The 13,042-nt window shown below is 35.7% G+C and overlaps 1 pseudogene; it reads left to right on the top strand.

Moving 5' to 3' along the window:
* The first annotated feature begins 6,474 nt into the window (after positions 1-6,474).
* LOC122731291 lies at positions 6,475-7,534 on the top strand (annotated as a pseudogene).
* Positions 7,535-13,042: the final 5,508 nt, after the last annotated feature.

Here is a 13,042-nt window from a genome sequence, read left to right on the forward strand (position 1 = left end):
GATACACTGGTACTACATAGAACTTAAAATTGTAAGAGCAGATACCCAACCCCCAAGCATTCAATAAGTCTTTTGTGGAAGTTTTCATGGAACTATGAAGAAAAATTGAAGGAGATCAGAAGGCATGGAAGAGATTTTATTGGAAAGCAATTATTAAAAATTAATATTGCAAAATTGTTTGCTACGTGAGGAGATATAAATAGAAGAGTTTCTGATCTTATTTCCCTCATATTTTAATTTAGGGAGTTAATGGGTATAGTAGAGTTCAACCACAAGGAAATAGTGTTATTGGAGTTTCCTAGTTCAGATTTCTTAAGAACCTAAGCAGAATCTTACCCATTATGATGTCTGGATATCAAAAAATAAATATCCAGTATGAAATGAAATAAATTTATTACTCTATTAAAGAAGACTGCCCATTAATGGCAGCTTTCCCTTCTTTGGATTTAATTTTTATTCTCTTTTAAGTATCAGTGACATTCTGTGGGAAAAAATGCACAAAACTTGGGGTCACAGGAATGGATAAGATCAGGTTTGTACCTGTGGGGAAAAAGTGTTACCAAAATATCTTGTATTTGCAGTGAATCTCTAAGACATTGGGAATCTCCTTCAAAATAGAATGTCTGGTTCATCATGTTATTGACAGTATGAAAGGAATAAAATATAGCCCAAGGGTCTCTATTTATACAACTCTATAACTCATTTTCTTTGGCCCCTAAAATTACTTTTTTGAGATGTTTCCCATAACTCACAGTGCTCATGTTTATCCTCCTTCTCCAGAATGGAAAGCAGCCGGTATCCTTAAGGTGAAATGTTAGGAAAAATAAATCATTCTGAGATATGGGCAGGCAGGATTTAGATTGGTGCCATTAGAAGATAAAGGTCACAGAGGTATTATGAACTATTTCATTTAGGAAATTGACCCATTAGTTTAATAATTTGCCTACTAAAGGACCAGAACTAAGTCTTATCCTCAAGTATTAGTGTGCCTCCTATGCATTTATTCCAACAATTCCATCTTTAAAATCTGTAACTCTGGGGCAGCTCTGTGGCACAGTGGATAGAGCACCAACCCTGTAGTCAGGAGTACTTGAGTTCAAATCCGGTCTCAGACACTTAACACTTATTAGCTGTGTGACCCTGGGCAAGTCACTTAACCCCAATTGCCTCAATAAAAAAAAATAATCTGTAACTCTGACTTAGAATTATATACATACATATATATATATATATACACACATACACACATACACATATATATATACATATATATACATATATGGTATTATATAGACTCTGTCTGTCTACCTATCTATCCATCTTTCCAATGTACTGATCACATATTGACAACCTGACCATTTATGACTTAAAAACCCTAATAGGAACACAGTGTTATACTTCTGTGCAACTATACTTTTAGATTCTTATAATTTTTCTTAGCTTCCCCTCTACATAAGGAGAGAGCTGTGTCTAAGTTCTTGTCTACCACTATCTTACTAAAATGTATTTAATAAGTTTTAGGCATCTCCCTGTGGCTTCTTCAGCATATGTTTAACATTCTTTACTCCTTTAGAATAAAACCTGAAAATACTTTTTAAAAACTTTAAAAAGGGAGAAAGTAGCTATCTAGATACATAATAGTGACTTAGTCCTAAAAAAGAAGAAATGTGTGACTAGTGCTTCCAAAAGGACAATAACATGGTTTCTTGTATTTACCTCCTTCAATCTTCCTAAGGTTAACTTTAACAATAATAGTAAGTGCAGTTTAATATAGATTTGGCTCCTTATTCTTTTGTTATACTGAAAGTATCAGAATATAAATGTGGCCCTGACAGGACAGGCAGTATTTTCACATTATAGGCAATCTCTCTAGCCTTACAACTAGCATGGAGGTAGCCAGAGCTTTGGTGCAGACACCAACATTTTGAACATATATTCTCCTTTCCCTATGAATGTTCACCTAGTTATTTCACTTATTTGTTTTCCACCAGGCTTCAATGTCTGCCCCACCCCAACCATGTCTTAACCATTCCATCATTCTCACACAGTCAACAGTATCTTTCCCATGAAGGTAGATTGCTCCTGACACACCACTTAGCTTGTGGATTTTTTTCAGGTTTAACACACATGATCAATAGCAAAGAAAGCACATGACACCTGTTGTCAACATATTTCCACCCCCATGTGCCACTGGACTTAGATGATTGAGGCTCATTACATTGTACAGCCCTGCCTCACTGAAATCCAATTCAGTTGTGCAATGATTGGAATGATGCCACCTACTGGAGACTTGCTGTGGGAAAGCTCGCCATGAGGAAAATGCCTCAGAGGGCAAGGCCATGTGGCTTTTCCTTGGCATCAGGAAATGACGTTTGCTCATGGGTGCTGTCTATCAAGGCTACCAGCCAATCAACTTGAGGAGCCTCCTATTTTCTGGAGGAGACAGGAAAGAGGAAGAGAGCCTGCGCGGCGAGCTCTTGCTCTTTTGGGTCCTGACTTGATGGTGGTGGCGGCGGCAGAGGACTTCACAGGAAATTTTGAGGAAAGATAGGAATGCCAGGCTGTTGGGGAATTCTGTTCTCATCTTTTTTCTTTCTATTTTTCAATAAACACCTTAAAAAACCTAACTCATTTTATCAGTGATTTTAGTCAGTTTCCGCGCAAAACTGGGAACAGAATAGAATCCAAATTTAGAATCTCAAATTACATCAGTGTGTAAATAGATATCCCTGTCCTGATAATCAGTGATCTCTTCTAGAATGGAGGACAAAGAACATTAAAACATAAATTTATCCCAGTCCATCCAGTCTTTGTGGCTTCCTTTCCAACTGGGGCCCTGATGAATCTGTCCTGTATTGAATTATACTCTATTGGTAACAAGATTTTTCTCCATCCTACATCTCGTCTTCTCAAATTCCTGCCATATACTAGTATGTAGTGAAAATTAGGCTTCTCATGATGATGATATATATTTTATCTCGTCTGGTAAAATTGATTCTTTCCTCTTTCATCCTACCCCGACCTACCATTATATAGGAGATATATTACCAATGTAGGAAATGATGGGAAGTAATGGTACTAAATCCCCATTTGTGGGAAATTTAAAAAAATTAGAGAAGAGACCGTATTCAATTCTCCTTTACCTTCATCAAAGTTTCACTAGTCCACATTAGGATTTCATTCAAACATATTTGAAATATCTCTTATGTTTGGAAGTTCTTTATTCCTAAAATAAATTGTATTCTAACAGAATAAATCTTTCTCATACCATTTTTATATCATGTAAAACACCAGACTGTAGGCTAAAGCAGGTTGGACATAGGGCTGGGTGATATTTAGAGTATTGGTGATTAATTCATTTATCTGTCTTTGAGAAAAGTAGTGCATTTGAATTATGAATAACCCATGAAGGGTGAAGCCCTTTATAATGTCATTTCCCATTTATGTTTATACCAAAGTAGGAATCAAACAGTTATAGAAACACAGAGGAGTGATTGAGAGTTGAAGGGACTTCAGAGGTCATGAAATATAACCATACACAAAAGGTAAACCCACTGTAAAATATCTTATAAGTGTTCATCTAGTCTCTGCTTGAAAATTTCCAGAAAATCAATTTGAGTTATTGTCATTAGAACAATGAAAGTTGATGTCCTTTCTTATTAGAAAGCGAAATAGTTTAAGACCTAAATTTCTGATGAAAATGTCTAAACTTCAAAAATCATGTCTTTCCAAGAAAGCCCTTATTTCTTTAGCAAAATCAAGCAATCCTTCTTTTTCAGAGACATAAATATGAATAAGCAGCTAGACAAATTAAAGCGTGGTATTATTAATATGGAAATTGTTAAAATGTGAATATATTAAGTAAGAAGCTTCAAAACGTTTTTTCTCTCTTACTTTAATGTGAAAAAGAGAGTAGAAGTGCATCAAAAATGGAAACATGGTATTTAATCTCTATAGCGATTTACCTTCCTATGTAATGAGATTTCTCCCAATATTAACTGTATTCAGTTACTATACATTTCTTTAAAGCCATACCAACCAGACTACCTAAAATTATTTATAGAATGGGAAAAATAATAACAAAATTCATGGATATCAAAGGGATTAATGAAAAAATGCAAAGAAAGGTGGATTAGCTATATGAAGTCTGAGCTTTACTATAAAGTAGCAATCATCAAAACTAATTTGTATGGGTAAAAATAGAGTGGTGGATCAATGGAATAGGCTAGGCACAGGAGACACACTAGTATATGATTTTAGTAATGTACTGTTTGATAAATCCAAAGACTCAAGCTTCTAGGATAGGAACACAATATTTGATAAAAATTGCTAGGAAAACTGGCACAAACTAGGCATAGGCCAACATGGTACACCTTATACTCAAATAAGGTCAAATTTAGTACATGATATAGATGTGAAAGGTGATACCATAGGTAAATTAGGAAAGAAGGGAATAGTTTACCTCGCAGATTTGTGGAAAAGAGAATAGTTTATGACCAAACAAGAGATAGAGAATATCATAAAATACAAAATGGATTGGTTTGATTACATTAAATTAAAAAGTTCTTATACAAACAGAAAAAATGCTTCCAAAATTAGAAGGGAGGTAGAAAGCAGGGAAATAATTATTATTGCCAGTATTTCTAATAAATACCTCATTTCTAAAATATATAGGGAACTAAATCAAATTTATATGAATTCAATTCATTCCCCAATTGAGAAATGGTCAAAGGATATGAAAAGGCAGTTTTCTGATAAAGAAATCAAAGCTATCTATTGCCATAAGAAAAAATGCTCTAAATCACTATTGATTAGAGAAATGCAAGTTAAAACAACTCTGAGGTACCACCTCAGACCTATCAGATTGGCAAATATGACAAAAAAAAGAAAATAATAAATGTTAGAGAAGCTATGGAAAAAAATGGAACACTAATGCATTGTTGGTGGAGCTGTGAACTGATCCAACAAGTCAGGAGAGCAATTTGAAACTGTGCCCAAAAGGCTATAAAGTTGTGAATACCCTTTTACACATAGCCATTACACTTAGTTTTTTTTTTTTTCCCCCAAAGAGATCATAAAAAAAGGAAAAAGACCCACATGCACCAAAATATTTAAGCTGGCTCTTTTGTGGTGGCGAGGATTTGGAAATTGAGGACATGCCAATCTATTGTGGAATTGTTGAACAAGTTGTGGTACATGAATGTAATGGAAAACTATTATGCTGCAAGAAATAATGAGCAGGAGGCAGAGCCAAGATGGTGGAGAGAAGCCTGAACTCTCCCAAGTTTCCCTCAAAAAAACAACATAAAATGAATATGTTAAATGGATTTTGAAACTGCAAAACCTATGAAAAGACAGAGATACAATCTTCCAACTTGAGATGATTTAGAAGACTTGAGGAAATGTCAGTCTCACTAGGACAAAAGGGGAGCGCAGTGAAGCTCAGTGAAGCACAGCATGGAGAGGGTCTGGGCAAATCATTACGAAGCTCATGGCCACAGCAGAGCAACTGACACCCCTTAACCCCAGCTCAGCAAGCTGGTGGTACAGCGGGCCAGTTTGGAGATCCACAAGCACCAGTGAAGGTGGCAGGCTTCCAGCTGGAGGGTCACCCATGGGACAGGCATGACTGGGCCACACCATCCCATTGCCTGGAGCAAACACAGGGAGTAAACCCAGGGACCAGAGAAATCCACAAGTCATAGAGGCCTCAGAATAGAAAGCCAGTGACAGCCCCTATCACGCAGCTCAAGAAGCTTGAAAATGTAACCATTGTGCTCCAGGAGCAGACCAAAAATTTAAAATAATAAGATGAAATATGAGTAACAAACAGAAGATAGCTCTTACCTTTGAGAGCTTCTGTGTCCACAGAAAGAGCTACACACAAAATCAGATGATGACCATACTTTCAAGTTGTCTACATGTGGAGCCTCAAGAGGGAAGATGAATTGGTCTCAAGACCAAAAAGCCTTCTTAGAAGAGCTCAAAAAGGATTTTTAAAATCAATTGAGAGATGTAGAAAAAATGGGGAGATTAATGAAAGCAACACAAGAAAATTATGAAAAAAGAATCAGCAGCTTGGAAAAGGCAGCACAAAGATTGACTAAAGAAAACAATTCCTTAAAAAAATTTATTTGGCCAAATGGAAAAGGAGGTGCAAAAGCTTACTGAAGAAAACAATGCCTTAAAAATTCAATTTAGACAGGTAAAAGCTAACGACTCCATGAGAAATCAGGAATCAGTCAAACAGAATCAAAAGAATAATAAAAAAAAATGAAGAAAATATGTAATGCTACAATGGAAAGACAACTAACCTGGAAAATAGATCCAGGAGAGACAATTTGAGAATTATTGGACTACCTGAAAGCCATGATCAGAAAAAAAGTCTAGATACCATTTTTAAAGAAATTATCAAGGAGAACTGCCCTGATGTTGTAGAATCAGAGGATAAAATCATTATTGAAAGAATCCAGGCACGAGTCCGGGAGCAGCAGTCTCACATCTAACTCAGAACTCCTCGCAGCCTGACCAGCAACCTAGATTTCCCCCAAAATGGCAACTACTCTCAAGGATCAGCTGATTCTGAATGTCCTAAAGGAAGAACAGGTTCCCCAAAACAAGATCACTGTTGTTGGGGTTGGTGCAGTTGGCATGGCATGTGCCATCAGTATCTTAATGAAGGATTTGGCTGATGAACTTGCCCTAGTTGATGTCATAGAAGACAAACTAAAGGGAGAGATGATGGATCTCCAACATGGCAGCCTTTTCGTCAAAACGCCAAAGATTGTTTCTGGCAAAGACTACAGTGTGACTGCAAACTCAAAGTTGGTTGTCTTTACTGCTGGGGCACGTCAACAGAGGGAGAAAGTCATCTTAATTTGGGTCCAGCGTAATGTGAATATCTTTAAAATTTATCATTCCCAATATTGTTAAATACAGCCCTAATTGCAAGCTGCTTATTGTTTCCAATCCAGTGGATATTTTGACATATGTGGCCTGGAAGCTAAGTGGCTTTCCTAAACCGTGTTATTGGAAGTGGTTGCAATCTGGATTCTGCCCGTTTCCGTTACCTAATGGGGGAGAGACTTGGTGTCCATTCTTCAAGTTGTCATGGATGGGTCCTTGGGGAACATGGAGACTCAAGTGTTCCTGTATGGAGTGGTGGTGAATGTTGCTGGTGTGTCTCTGAGAATCTTATCCTGCTTTGGAACTGATACTGATTCAGAGATTGGAAGGAAGTTCATAAACAGGTGGTTGAAAGTGCTTATGAGGTGATCAAGCTGAAGGGCTATACTTCCTGGGCCATTGGATTATCTGTGGCAGATCTGGCAGAAAGCATTATGAAGAATCTTAGGAGAGTGCATCCAATTTCACCATGATTAAGGGCCTATATGGCATTCATGAAGACGTCTTCCTTAGTGTCCCCTGTGTCTTGGGGCAGAATGGCATTTCAGATGTGGTGAAGGTAACCCTGAACCCAGATGAGGAGTCCCATTAAAGAAGAGTGCAGATACTCTTTGGGGAATCCAGAAGGACCTGCAATTCCAAAGTCTTTGAATGTGCTGCCACTTTACTGTCTAGAGAACATGGCACTGGTTAAGGGGATTAGGTATGATGCGCTTTTCAATGTAGGTCAAATCTTTCCTCTGATTAGTGACACCAGAAATATAAAACCTATGACACACTCTTCTAACCTTAGAAATGGGGGAATAATACAGTGTGGCTACTTGTAAACCCTGTTTGCCTAGTGATGCTGGATATGTACAGTCTGGAAGTAGTTGTTAAACAGAGCCAGCACTGGCTCTCCAAACTCCCCCCCAGGTATATGACTGCCTGCCTTGTAGGTGCTGTAGGTTCTAGTAGGTCCAGAAGACAACATTCCTGGACATGAAACAACATACAGTAGTAAAACGTTGATGCATTGATTACCTTTGTGTTCCCTTCCATTAGGGCTCTCCAGCATGGCCCCGATGTATCACCCTTCCAGAGGACCTGATTTGTCTACCTATCTCTCTCTCTCTCTCTCTCTCTCTCTCTCTCTCTCTCTCTCTCTCTCTCTCTCTCTCACAATAGTTGTAAATTTCTATATTATATAAAAAAATCTATGTACAAAGGTGCAACTGATTCCTCAAGTGTCATACTAACCCTAATACTGAATAAACAACAAATAACTGAAAAAAAAAGAAAGAATCCAGCAGTGACCTCTTGAAAGAGACCCAAAAGGAAAACTCCAAAGAATATTGTAGCCAAATTCCAGAATTATCAAATGAAGGAGAAAATACTCCAAACACCAAAACAGAAGCAATTTAAATATCATGGGAACCACAGTCAGGATTGCACAGGACCTGGCAGCTTCAAAATTAAGGATCACAAGGCTTAGAACATGATATTCTGGAAGGCAAAGTAGTTTGGATTGCAATCAATAGTCAAATACCCAGCAAAAACTGATCACTCTCTTTCAGGGGGAAAAAATGAACATTCAATGAAGTAGGGGGACTTTCAAGGTTCCCTGATGAAAGACCAGAAGTGAATAGAAAATTTGATCTTAACATGCAAGACTCAAGAGAAGTTTAAAAAGGAATATGGGGGGGGGGAGGGAAAGGGGAGTTGTTCAATAATCCTATACTGATTACATTCCTACATGTGAATATAATACTTATAACTCTTGAGAACTATAATATTTATTTGGCAGACAGAAGGAATATATACAGAGGGTATAAATATAATGTGTCTTTGATGTGATGATATAAAGAAAATTAAGGGGTTAAAATTAGTATATGGGGAAGAGGAAAGGGGATGTTGAAAGGAGTTAATTGTATCATATAAAGAGGTGCAAATCTATTAAAATAGAAGGAAAGAAGGTAGAGGTGGACATTTAGTCAAGCTTAGCTCTCATCAATTTGGTTCAAAGAGGGAACAATATATATGTTCATTTGGATAAAGAAATATAGCTAATTCTTTAAGGAAGTAGAAGAGTAGAGGGAAAGGGGGGAGCATTGATAGAAGGGAGGGGAAAGCAGGTGAGAAAAGGTAAAGAAAAGGGAGGGGGCTGATAAAAGGGAAGGCTATTTGGGGGAGGCATGGGTAAGAAACAAAACACTGGTGAGGGAAAATAGAGTGAAAGAAAGGGCAAAAGTACAAATGGGGTAAAAAGAATTGGAGGAAATAGACAGTAAGAATAACTGTGAATAGGAATGGTATAAAATCTGACATAAAACAGAAGCAAATAGCAGAGTGGATTAAAAACCAGAATCCTTCATTATGCTGTTTACAAGAAACATATTGAAGCATTGAGATACAAAAAGAGTAAAGGTAAAAGGTTGAGACAGAATATATTTTGCTTCAGCTTGGATCAAAAAAGCTGGGGTGGCAATCCTTATCTCAGACAAAGCAAAGGGAAAAATAGATCTAATTAAAAGAGATAAGGAAGGAAACTACACTTGCTAAAAGGACAATAGATAATGAAGTAATACCAATACGAAACATGTATGTGCCAAGTGGTATAGCATCCAAATTTTTAGTGGAGAAGTTAATTGAGTTACCAGTGGAAATAAACAGCAAAAGTATACTAGTGGGGGATCTGAATCTTCCCCTCACAGAATTATATAAATCTAGCCACAAAATAAGTAAGAACGAAGATAAAGAGTTGAATAGCATGTTAGAAAAGTTAGATATGATAGATGTCTGGAGAAAATTGAATGGGGATAGAAATGAATATACCATTTTCTGAGTGGTATATGGCATATCTATTTTAAAAAATGACCCTGTATTAGGGCACCAAAACCTCATAGACAAATGTAGAAAGGCAGAAATAGTAAATGCACCCACTCAGATCATGATGTAATAAAAATTACACGCAATAAAGAGCCATGGAAAGGTAGACTGAAAATTAATTGGAAACTAAATAATCTCATTCAAAAGAATGAGTGGGTCAAACAAGAAATGATAGAAACAATGATAAACTTCATCTAAGAAAATGACATTAATGAGACAATATACCAAAACCAATGGGATGCAACCAAAGCAGTCCTTAGGGGAAATTTTACATCTCTAAATGCTTACATGAATAAAAAAAAAAATATTAAGGGAAGATCAATTAATTGGGCATGCAACTAAAAGGAGCTAGAAAAAGAACAAATTAAAAAATTAAATACTAAATTAGAAATCCTGAAAATCAAAGGAGAAATTAGTAAAATTGAAACCAAGAAAATTATAGGGTTAATCAATAAAACTAAGAGCTGGTTTTATGAAAAAATAAATAGTACAATAGAAAATCCTTTCATTAATTTGATTAAAAAAGAAAGAAAAAAAACCAAATTATATAAAAAATGAAAGGGGTGATTTCACCACCAACAAAGTGGAAATTAAATATTTTGCCCAACTTTATGCTAATAAATTTACAATTTAAATGAAGTGGATGAATATTTACAAAAATACAAATTGCCAAGGTTAACTGAGGAGGGAAATAAAATCCTTAAATAAGCTCATATTCGAAAAAAGAAATTAAACAAGCCATTAATGAATGCCCTAAGAAAAAATCACCAGGCCAGAGGGTTTACAAGTGAAATTCTACCAAACATTTAAAGAACAATTAATTCCAATATTATACAAATTATTTGCTAAAATAGGTGAAGAAGGAGTTCTGCAAATTGCAAATACGACACAAATATCATGTTGATAACAGACCAGGCCGTGCCAAAACAGAGAATGAAAATTATAGACCAATTTCCTAATGAATGTTGATGCAAAAATCTTAATACAAGGTATTAGCAAGGAGATTACAGCAAGTGACCACCAGGATAATATACTATGACCGGGTGGGATTTGTACCAGCAATGCAGGACTGTTTCAACATTAGGAAAACTAACACTATAATCAACCACATCAATAAAAAAACTAACCAAAATCCTAATGATTACCTCAATAGATGCACAGAAAGCTTTTGACAAAATACAGTACCCATTCCTAATAAAAACACTAGAGAACTTAGGAATAGGTGGAGCTTTCCTTAAAATAATAAGCTATATCTACCTACAACTATCAGCAAGCATTATATGTAATGGAGCTAAGTTGGAGACAGTCCCATAAGATCAGGGGCGAAACAGGAATGTTCAGTATTGCCTCTATTTTAATATTATACTACAATGTTAGCTTTAGCAATAAGAGAAGAAAAAGAATTTAAGGAATCAGAATAGGAAAGGAGGAAACAAAAACTATCACTCTTTGCAGAAGATATAACGGTATAAGTAGAGAATCCTAGAGAATCAATTAAAAAACTACTTGAAACAATTAACAAATTAACAACTTTAGGCAAAGGTGCAGGGCATGAAATAAATCCAAATAAATCAACAGCATTTCGATATATGACCAACAAAGTCCAGCTGCAAGAGATAGAAAGAGAAAATCCATTTAATGTAATGGTACTTTGCATGACAACCCAGAAACTCTATGAACACAATCACAAAACACTTTTCACACAAATAAAATCAGATCTCAATAATTTAAAAACTATAAATTGCTCATGGATAGACCAAGCTAAAATAATAAAAATAGATTACATAATAAAAAGTTATATAGAAACAGATATAGATATAGATAAATCATGTAATATAATAAAAAAGACAATTCTCCCTAATTAATTTACTTATACAATGCCATACCAATCAGACTACCTAAAAAGTATTTTATATACCTAGAAAAAATAATAACTAAATTCACCTCAAAAAAAACAATAGTCAAGAATAGCAATGGAATTAATGAAAAAAATAATGAAATGGAAGGTGGCCTAGCTGTATGAAGTCTGAAGCTTTAATAAAAAGCAGCAGTCATCGAAACTATTTGGTACTGTCTAAGAAACAGAGTGGAGAATCAATGGAATAGGTTAGGCACAGGAGACACAGTAGTAAATAACTTCAGTAATGTACTGTTTGATAAACCCAAACTCTCCATATTCTGCAATAGGAACTGAGTATTTGACACATACTGCTGGGAAAACCAGAAGATAGTATGGCAAAACTAGGCATAGACCAAACATCTTACACCTTATACAAAAATAGGTCAAAATGGGTACATGATTTAGACATGAAAGGTGATACCATATGTAAATTCAGAGAGGAAGGAATAGTTTACCTCTCAGATTAATGAAAACCAGAACAGTTTATGACCAAACAAGAGATAGAGAATATTGAGAAATGCAAAATGGTTGATTTTTATTGCATTGTATTAAAGTGTTGTACAAATAGAAGCAATTCATCCAAAGTTAGAAGATATACAGAAAGCTGGAAAACAATTTTTATAGCCAGAATTTCTGATAAAGGCCTTAATTCTAAAATATATCTTGAATTAAATCAAATTTATAAGAATCCAAGTCATTCCCCAATTGAGAAATGGTCAAAGGATATGAACAGGCTGTTTTCTGATGAAGAAATTTAAGCTATCTATTGTCATATGAAAAAAATGCTTTAAATCAGTATTGATTAGAGAAATGCAAAGTAAAACAACTCAGATACCACCTCACACCTATCAGATTGGCAAATATGGACAAAAAAGGAAAATAATAAATGTTGGAGAAACTGTGGAAAAATTGGAACTCTAATGCATTATTGATGGAGCTCTGAACTAATCCAACCTTTCTGGAGAGGAATTTGGAACTTTGCCAAAAGGGCTATAAAGCACTGGACCTAGCAATACCACTATCAGGTCTTTCTTTCCCAAAGAGATTATAAAAAAGGTGAAAACATCCACATGTACAAAAATATTTATAGCTGCTCTTTTTGTGGTGGTAAGGAATTGGGAATTGAGTGAATGCCCATCAACTAGGGATGGCTGAACAAGTTGTGGCTTATGAATGTAATGGAATACTATTGTGCTGTAAGACACAATGAGCAGGAAGATTTCAGAGAAACCTAAAAGGACTTACATGAACTGATGCTGAGTGAGATGAGCAGAACCAAGAGAACATTGTACAGAGTATCAATAACATTGCGTGTTGATCAACTGTGATAGATTTGACTCTTCTTAGCAATACAATGGTCCAAGATAG

The sequence above is a fragment of the Dromiciops gliroides genome, chromosome 6 (genome assembly GCF_019393635.1).
Source record: "Dromiciops gliroides isolate mDroGli1 chromosome 6, mDroGli1.pri, whole genome shotgun sequence".
Taxonomy (NCBI): Eukaryota; Metazoa; Chordata; class Mammalia; order Microbiotheria; family Microbiotheriidae; genus Dromiciops; species Dromiciops gliroides.